Raw genomic sequence first — 9,696 nt, 5'->3', positions numbered from 1 at the left:
TTTCGTATTATACTACCCTGATTTTTTTTTCTATTTCTTTACTCCTTTGTCTATACACAAACATTGTGGTGAAAAATGTCAAGAGTTAAGTTCAGATTGATAGAAACTTCAGATACAGACACTGCTTGATTAAATTAAATATAAATATTACAGAAAGGTATCAATGCAGCAAAAATGTGAGAGAGTCAGCAACATTATCCAGGATAGACACAGGTGTAAACTTCTAGGTTCCAAAATTCTCACTAAGGAATGCACAGTTGTGGAGGACTCTCCTAGGGACAGTCACATCAGATCAGACCTACAGGAAGCACTGTTGTCCCATCCAGGCTTAACCTTATACACAGAAGCAATCCAGCCTGCTGCCTGAGATTACACACTGAAGACTGAAGGTACATCTCTTTAATCTTCAAGTTGTATGATATATAACATGATTGCAAGAGTACTATACATAATACAACTAAGTATTTTTAAAAATCCTTAATCTTTATCCTCGGACTCTCTAGTCTAGGAAAGCATAGTCAAACTGCAGGTGGAACTGATGTAATGATCTAATGATTCCTAGTTATTTCATTTAACATTTTCTAAAGCAAACATAAAAGCCTAGGAGTTAGAAGAAGGTTGCAGCCATCCTCAGTAATTTGATATAGGAACTATATTTTTCCAAGCTCTCTCTACCAGCAACAGATTCAAACTCAAAGCCAGTTTATATTGACCATGCAGAACACAAGCACATTTTCAAGGATACTGGGTACAGCTCAAAAAAACTCACTGAGATGTAACTGAACACTTATGTTCAAGTAGGGATGACTCCACTGCCCAAGCTCCGATGTGGGCACATGATCCGTGCCTGACTAATCAGTGTATACATCTCTTTGGGCACTGGGATTGGGCCAGGTGTCAAAATGTGACCAAAGTTAGAAATTTTGCTGGAATTTGCGGAAAGAAGACTTTTTCTCTGGCTGGGTTGTTGATCAAAACATTTTTTAAAATATTTGTTTACTTATATTCTTTGCTACCTGCTGGGGAAAGATTGTTTGAGAATGTGTATAGTATAATCTATATGGAATGGAGGAAAACCAAGCTGAGAGATGGAGAGAAACAGATACCAGATTACATTGTCTATTTTCATCCAGCCATACATAAAATCCTGGATTTTTCATTTATGTGAACTAATACATACCTTTTTTGCTTAATTTGAATTGGTTTTGTAGAAATACACAGAAAATTAGAAAATCATACACTACAGAAATTTAGAAAATTTTCTCTTCATATTTTCAACAATGACCTGGTTTAATCTACATATGGGTGTCACCTTGTTAGGAAAGGCAGCCTCATGTGCACAGTCATTTGCTCCCCATTCGGCACATAAGAATGGGCCTTGGGCCTGGAACACTTCCTTACCAAGAGATAAGAAGCTCATGCAGCCTATTCCAGGTTTATGTCCTTGTGTGGGAATATCTTGCCCGGTTTCAGGTTCACTTTGTTCTACTAAGTGGTGCATTAATGATCCTCATTAAACAATGGTTTTCAGCTTTCAGGATTTCAGACTCCACAGGGGAGTCGAGGTCCTTCTGCTGCACAAGATAGGTGCCTGATATGTGTTGGCTGCTGGACATGGGGAACCAAGATACTACTGGAGCTGATCTTCTGCTGTCTCTTCTCTATGTAAGCAAAAGTGTTATTCCATCCAGTGCTTGACAGAGTTGTGTTTTCTTTGGAGACTCCAATATCAAGATGCAATGGGCAGAAGCATTTGACTATTACTCCTAATGGTTGACATAGTGATGATCTCTGCTATCCTCCATGTAGCTGGAGTCCTCCTCTGGCATGGGAACCAGTGCACAGTGTTCTGTTCGACACACCCCTTTGCTGGAAGTAGACAAAGCTCTACTATAAGGTCTAAAGTATGATCACAGGGCCATTTCAAAATAATGAAGTCTAATTCTCCTTGTCAATATAAATAAAATGAGGTCCAAGGCTATATTTCTTTGCCTTTTCCTTTTTTTTTTTTTTTTTTTTTTTTTTTTTTTCGGTACACGGGCCTCTCACTGTTGTGGCCCCTCCCGCTGCAGAGCACAGGCTCCGGACATGCAGGCTCAGCGGCCATGGCTCACGGACCCAGCCGCTCCACGGCATGTGGGATCCTCTCGGACCGGGGCACGAACCCGCGTCCCCTGCATCGGCAGGCGGACTCCCAACCACTGCGCCACCAGGGAAGCCCGGCTATATTTCTGACCATAAGAAGCTAGTGTTGCAGAAACAGTCTCTCGAGATTTAAAGATCATGATGGCAAGATAGATTAAAAATACTACTTTGGGGGAGGAATCAGTATATAGAATAAGGAATTTTAAAGCAAATCAAATGAAAGCAAATATAGTTCATTATAAGTTAAGTAAAGGAGTAAAACCAAAAATAGCATATCCAGGAATGCTGGATATCACATAAACAGGTGTATAATACAACTTTTAACTATGATTTTTAAAAATAATTACTGACTTGTCTACCAGACATCTCGAAAATCATTAACTTCTATTTCATAGTGGAATATCTTAACATCAAAAAGAAACAAGTCAGGGACTTCCCTCCTGGTCCAATGGCTAAGACTTGGCACTCCCAATGCAGGGGGCCTGGGTTCGATCCCTGGTCAAGGAACTACATTCCACGTGCCACAGCCAAGAGTTTGCATGCCTCAACTAAAGATCCCACATGATGCAACTAAAAGATCCCGCGTGCCTCAACAAAGATCAAAGATCCCACGTGCCGCAGCTGAGACCCAGCGCAAACAAATGAATAAATGGATAAGTGAATTTTTTTTATATAAAAGAAAGAAAGGGGGATATCTGTGCTACCCTTTAACAACAACAGCAACAACAAAAAAGAGATCAGTCATTTCCATTTATTTTTTGGAAGACAAGATCTCAGATTCTTTCTCACTGTAGCATATTAAAATAGCTAATTTTGTTTATTTAAATGAGTAAATTAGTGACCGAAGCACTTATTTATAACATGTGAGTAAATGCATCTAAAATTATATGTAAGTGTTCACAATAATCACTCTAAATATAAGCAAAGAACCTACTATCTATATAGCAAGCCAATGCTTAGAGATAACTATAACATTCTTTTGGAAGAAATTAAAACTTGAATTTATCATTCAGAAAACTATAAGACATTGATAAAAGAAATGGAAGACCACACAAACAAATGGAAAGATATATACACCATGTTCATGGATTGAAGAACTAATATCATTAAAATGACCATACTTCCCAAGGCAATCTACAGATTCAATACAATCACTATTAAAATACTAACGACATCTTTCACAGAACTGGAACAAATAATTCTAAAATTTTTATGGAAACACAAAAGACCCCAAATAGCCAAAACAATCTTGAGAAAGAAGAACAAAGCTGGAGGTATCATGCTCCCTGATTTCAAACTATATTGCAAAGCTACAGTAATCAAAGCAGTATGGTACTGGCACAAAAACAGAAACGTAGACCAATGGAATAGAATACAGAATTGAGAAATGAACCCACACTTATAGGAAGACTTAATCTATAACAAACAAGCCAAGAATATACAATAAGGAAAGGCAGCCTCTTCAATAAATGGTGTTGGGAAAATTGGACAGCTACATGCAAAAGAATCAAAGTGGACTACTTTCTCACAGCATATACAAAGATAAACTCAAAATGGATTAAAAACTTAAATGTAAGACCTGAAACCATGAAACTGCTAGAAGAAAACATAGGCAGTATGCACTTTGACATCAGTCTTGTTTTTAGATATGTCTCCTCAAGCAAGGGAAACAAAAATAAATAAACAAATGGGGCTACAGCAAACTAAAAAGCTTTTGCATAGCAAAGGAAGCCATCAACAAAATGAAAATGTCATCTACTGCATGGGAGAAGATATTTGCAAATAACATTTCTGATAAGGAGTTAATAACCAAAACATATAAAGAACTCATACTACGCAACATCAAAAACACAAACAAACAATTAAAAAATAGGCAGAGGGTCTGAATAGACATTTTTCCAAAGAAGACATACAGATGGGCAACAGGCACATGAAAAGATGTTGAACATCACTAATTATTAGGGAAATGCAAATCAAAACCAATGAGATATCACCTCACATCTGTCAGAATGGCTATCATCTAAAAGATAAGAAATAGCAAGTGTTCGCTAGAACGTGGAGAAAAGGGAACTGTCATGCACTATTGGTGGGAATGTAAATTGGTGCATCCACTATGGAAAATAGTATGGAGGTTCCTTACAAAACTAAAAATAGAGCTACCACATGATCCAGCAATTCTCCTCCTGGGGATTTTTCCAAAGAAAACAAAAATAGCAATTCAGAAACATATATGAACCCCTATGTTCACTGCAGCATTATTTACAATAGCCAATATATGGAAGCAACCTAAGTGCCCATCCATAGATAATTGGATAAAGAATATGTGATAAACACACAGACACACACAAACACACACAATGGAATATTACTCAGCCATATAAAAGAATGAAGTCTTGCCATCTGCAAAAACATGGATGGACCTAAAGGGTATTATGCTAAGTGAAGCAAGTCAGAGAGAGACAGATACTGTATGATTTCATTTATATGTGGAATCTAAAGAACAAAATAAATAAATAAAAATAACAGAACAGAAACAGATTCATAGATACAGAGAACAGGTGGTTGCCAGAGGGGAGGAGGTCAGGGGAAGAGAGAAAAAGGTGAGGGAGGTTAAGAAGTACGAACTTCCAGTTATAAAATAAATGAGTCATAGGTATGAAATGTACAGCATGGGGAATGTGGTCAATAATACTGCAATAACTTTGTATGGTGACAGATGGCAACTAGACTTGTGGTGACCATTTGGTAAATGTATAGAAATATCGAATCGAGAGAGTAAGGGAAGATGGCGGAAGAGTAAGACGCGGAGATCACCTTCCTCTCCACAGATACACCAGAAATACATCTACACGTGGAACAACTCCTGCAGAACACCTACTGAAGGCTGGCAGAAGACCTCAGACCTCCCAAAAGGCAAGAAACTCCCCACGTACCTGGGTAGGGCAAAAGGAAAAAAGAATAAACAGAGACAAAAGAATAGGGACGGCACCTGCACCAGTGGGAGGGAGCTGTGAAGGAGGAAAAGTTTCCACACACTAGGAAGCCCCTTCGCGGGCGGAGACGGCGGGAGGCGGAGGGGGGAGCTTCGAAGCCGCGGAGGAGTGCACAGCAACGGGTGCGGAGGGCAAAGCGGGGAGATTCCCGCACAGAGGATCGGTGCCGACCGGCACTCACCAGCCCGAGAGGCTTGTCTGCTCACCCGCCGGGACGGGCGGGGCTGCGAGCTGAGGCTCTGAGGCTAGGGTTTCGGTTTCGGACGGAGCGCAGGGAGAGGACTGGGGTTGGCGGCTTGAACATAGCCTGAAGGGGTTAGTGCACCACAGCTAGCCGGGAGGGAGTCCGGGGAAAAGCCTGCACCTGCCGAAGAGGCAAGAGACTTTTTCTTCCCTCTTTGTTTCCTGGTGCGTGAGGAGAGGGGTTTAAGAACGCTGCTTAAAGGAACTCCAGAGACGGGCGCGAGCCGCGGCTAAAAGCGCGAACCCCAGAGACGGGCGAGAGCCGCGGCTGAAAGCGCGGACCCCAGAGACGGGCGCGAGCCGCGGCTGAAAGCGCGGACCCCAGAGACGGGCGCGAGCCGCGGCTGAAAGCGCGGACCCCAGAGACGGGCGCGAGCCGCGGCTGAGGGCGCGGACCCCAGAGACGGGCGCGAGCCGCGGCTGAGGGCGCTGACTCCAGAGACGGGCGCAAGCCGCGGCTGGAGGCGCGGACCCCAAGGCGGGCGGGAGACGTTGGGGCTGCTGCTGCCGCCACCAAGGGGCCTGTGTGCGAGCGCAGGTCGCTCTCCACTCCCCTCTTCCGCGGAGCCTGTGCAGCCCGCCACTGCCGGGTTCCCGGGATCCGGGGACGACTTCCCCGGGAGAGCGCACGGCGGGCCTCGGGCTGGTGGCCGGACTTTGCCGCCGCAGGCCCGCCCCGCATTCCGTGCCCCTCCCTCCCCGCCGCCGGCCTCCGTACGCCAGAACCCCCGAATCAGCGGCTCCTTTAACCCCGTCCTGTCTGAGCAAAAAACAGACGCCCTCCAGCGACCTACACGCAGAGGAAGGGCCAAATCCAAAGCTGAGCCCCTGTGAGCTGTGAGAACAAAGAAGAGAAAGGGAAATCTCTCCCAGCAGCCTCAGAAGCAGCGGATTAAAGCTCCACAATCAACTTGATGTACCCTGCATCTGTGGAATACATGAATAGACAGCCAATCATCCCAAATTAAGGAGGTGGACTTTGGGAGCAAGATCTATGATTTTTCTCCCTATTCCTCTTTTTGTGAATGTGTATGTGTATGCTTCTGTGTGAGATCTTGTCTGTATAGTCTTGCTTCTACCATTTGTCCTAGGTTCTATCCGTCCATGGTTTTTTCTTAAAATTTTTTTTCTTAATAATCAATTTTAATTTTAAGAACGTTATTATACTTTACCTTCGTCCTTTCTTTCTTTCTTTCTTTCCTTCCTTCCTTCCCTCCTTTAGACAACGAATCATCCCAAATTGAGGAGGTGGTCTCTGACAGCAAGATTTATGATTTTTCCCCCTTTACCTCTTTTTGTGAGGGTGTATGTGTACGCTTCTGTGTAAGACTTTGTCTGTATAGCTTTGCTTCCAACATTTGTCCTAAGGTTCTATCCGTCCCTTTTTTTTTTTTTTTTCTAATTAAGAATTTTTTTAATTCAATAACTTTATTATACTCTATTTTATTTTTACTGTATCTTCTTTCTGTTTTCCCTTCTTTCCCTCCTTCCTTCCTTCCTCCCTCCCTCCTTTCGTTCCTTCTTGCCTTCTTTCCTTCCTTGCTTCTTTCTTTCTTCCTTCCTTCCTTCCTTCCTTCCCTCCTTCCTTCCCTCCTTTAGACAACGAATCATCCCAAATTGAGGAGGTGGTCTCTGACAGCAAGATTTATGATTTTTCCCCCTTTACCTCTTTTTGTGAGGGTGTATGTGTACGCTTCTGTGTGAGACTTTGTCTGTACAGCTTTGCTTCCAATATTTGTCCTAAGGTTCTATCCGTCCCTTTTTTTTTTTTTTTTCTAATTAAGAATTTTTTTAATTCAATAACTTTATTATACTCTATTTTATTTTTACTGTATCTTCTTTCTGTTTTCCCTTCTTTCCCTCCTTCCTTCCTTCCTCCCTCCCTCCTTTCGTTCCTTCTTGCCTTCTTTCCTTCCTTGCTTCTTTCTTTCTTCCTTCCTTCCTTCCTTCCTTCCTTCCCTCCTTCCTTCCCTCCTTTCCTTCTTTCTTTCCTCATACGTCTACTAATTCCCTCTACTTTTTCTCCCTTTTATTCTGAGCCGTGTGGATGAAAGGCTCTTGGTGCTCCAGCCAGGAGGCAGGGCTCTGCCTCTGAGGTAGGAGAGCCAACTTCAAGACACTGGTTCACAAGAGACCTCCCAGCTCCAGATAATATCAAACGGCGAAAATCTCCCAGAGACCCCCATCTTAACACCAGCACCCAGCTTCACTCAACGACCAGCAAGCCACAGTGCTGGACAACCTGTGCCAAACAACTAGCAAAACAGGAACACAACCCCACCCATTAGCAGAGAGGCTGCCTAAAATCATAATAAGGCCACAGACACCCCAAAACACACCACCAGACGTGAACCTGCCCACTAGAGAGACAAGATCCAGCCTCTTCCACCACAACACAGGCACTAGTCCCCTCCACCAGGAAGCCTACACAACCCACTGAACCAACCTTAGCCACTGGAGACAGACATCAAAAACAGGAGGAACTACGAACCTGCAGCCTGCAAAAAGGAGACCCCAAACACAGTAAGATAAGCAAAATGAGAAAACAGAAAAACACACAGCAGATAAAGGAGCAAGATAAAAATGCACCAGACCTAACAAATGAAGAGGAAATAGGCAGTCTACCTGAAAAAGAATTCAGAATAATGATAGTAAGGTTGATCCGAAATCTTGGAGATAGAATGGACAATAGAATGGTCAAAATGCAAGAATCAGTTAACAAGGACCTAGAAGAACTAAAGATGAAACAAGCAACGATGAACAACACAATAAATGAAATTAAAAATACTCTAGATGGGATCAATAGCAGAATAACTGAGGCAGAAGAACGGATAAGTGACCTGGAAGATAAAATAGTGGAAATAACTACTGCAGAGCAGAATAAAGAAAAAAGAATGAAAAGAACTGAGGACAGTCTCAGAGACCTCTGGGACAACATTAAACGCACCAACATTCGAATTATAGGGGTTCCAGAAGAAGAAGAGAAAAAGAAAGGGACTGAGAAAATATTTGAAGAGATTATAGTTGAAAACTTCCCTAATATGGGAAAGGAAATAGTTAACCAAGTCCAGGAAGCACAGAGAGTCCCATACAGGATAAATACAAGGAGAAATACGCCAAGACACATATTAATCAAACTGTCAAAAATTAAATACAAAGAAAGCATATTAAAAGCAGCAAGGGAAAAACAACAAATAACACATAAGGGAATCCCCATAAGGTTAACAGCTGATCTTTCAGCAGAAACCCTACAAGCCAGAAGGGAGTGGCAGGACATACTGAAAGTGATGAAGGAGAAAAACCTGCAACCAAGACTACTCTACCCAGCAAGGATCTCATTCAGATTTGATGGAGAAATTAAAACCTTTACAGACAAGCAAAAGCTGAGAGAGTTCAGCACCACCAAACCAGCTTTACAACAAATGCTAAAGGATCTTCTCTAGGCAAGAAACACAAGAGAAGGAAAAGACCTATAATAACGAACCCAAAACAATATAGAAAATGGGAATAGGAACATACATATCGATAATTACCTTAAATGTAAATGGACTAAATGCTCCCACCAAAAGACACAGACTAGCTGAATGGATACAAAAACAAGACCCTTACATATGCTGTCTACAAGAGACCCACTTCAGACCTAGAGACACATACAGACTAAAAGTAAGGGGATGGAAAAAGATATTCCATGCAAATGGAAACCAAAAGAAAGCTGGAGTAGCAATTCTCATATCAGACAAAATAGACTTTAAAATAAGGACTATTAAAAGAGACAAAGAAGGACACTACATAATGATCAAGGGATCGATCCAAGAAGAAGATATAACAATTGTAAATATTTATGCACCCAACATAGGAGCACCTCAATACATAAGGCAAATACTAACAGCCATAAAAGGGGAAATTGACAGTAACACATTCATAGTAGGGGACTTAAACACCCCACTTTCACCCATGGACAGATCATCCAAAATGAAAATAAATAAGGAAACACAAGCTTTAAATGATACATTAAACAAGATGGACTTAATTGATATTTATAGGACACTCCATCCAAAAACAACAGAATACACATTTTTCTCAAGTGCTCACGGAACATTCTCCAGGATAGATCATATCTTGGGTCACAAATCAAGCCTTGGCAAATTTAAGAAAATTGAAATTGTATCAAGTATCTTTTCTGACCACAACGCCATGAGACTAGATATCAATTACAGGAAAAGATCTGTAAAAAATACAAACACATGGAGGCTAAACAATACACTACTTAATAATGAAGTGATCACTGAAGAAATCAAAGAGGAAATCAAAAAAT

This window comes from Tursiops truncatus, chromosome 11 (assembly GCF_011762595.2).
Source record: "Tursiops truncatus isolate mTurTru1 chromosome 11, mTurTru1.mat.Y, whole genome shotgun sequence".
Classification (NCBI taxonomy): Eukaryota; Metazoa; Chordata; class Mammalia; order Artiodactyla; family Delphinidae; genus Tursiops; species Tursiops truncatus.
This window is presented reverse-complemented; position numbering follows the sequence as displayed.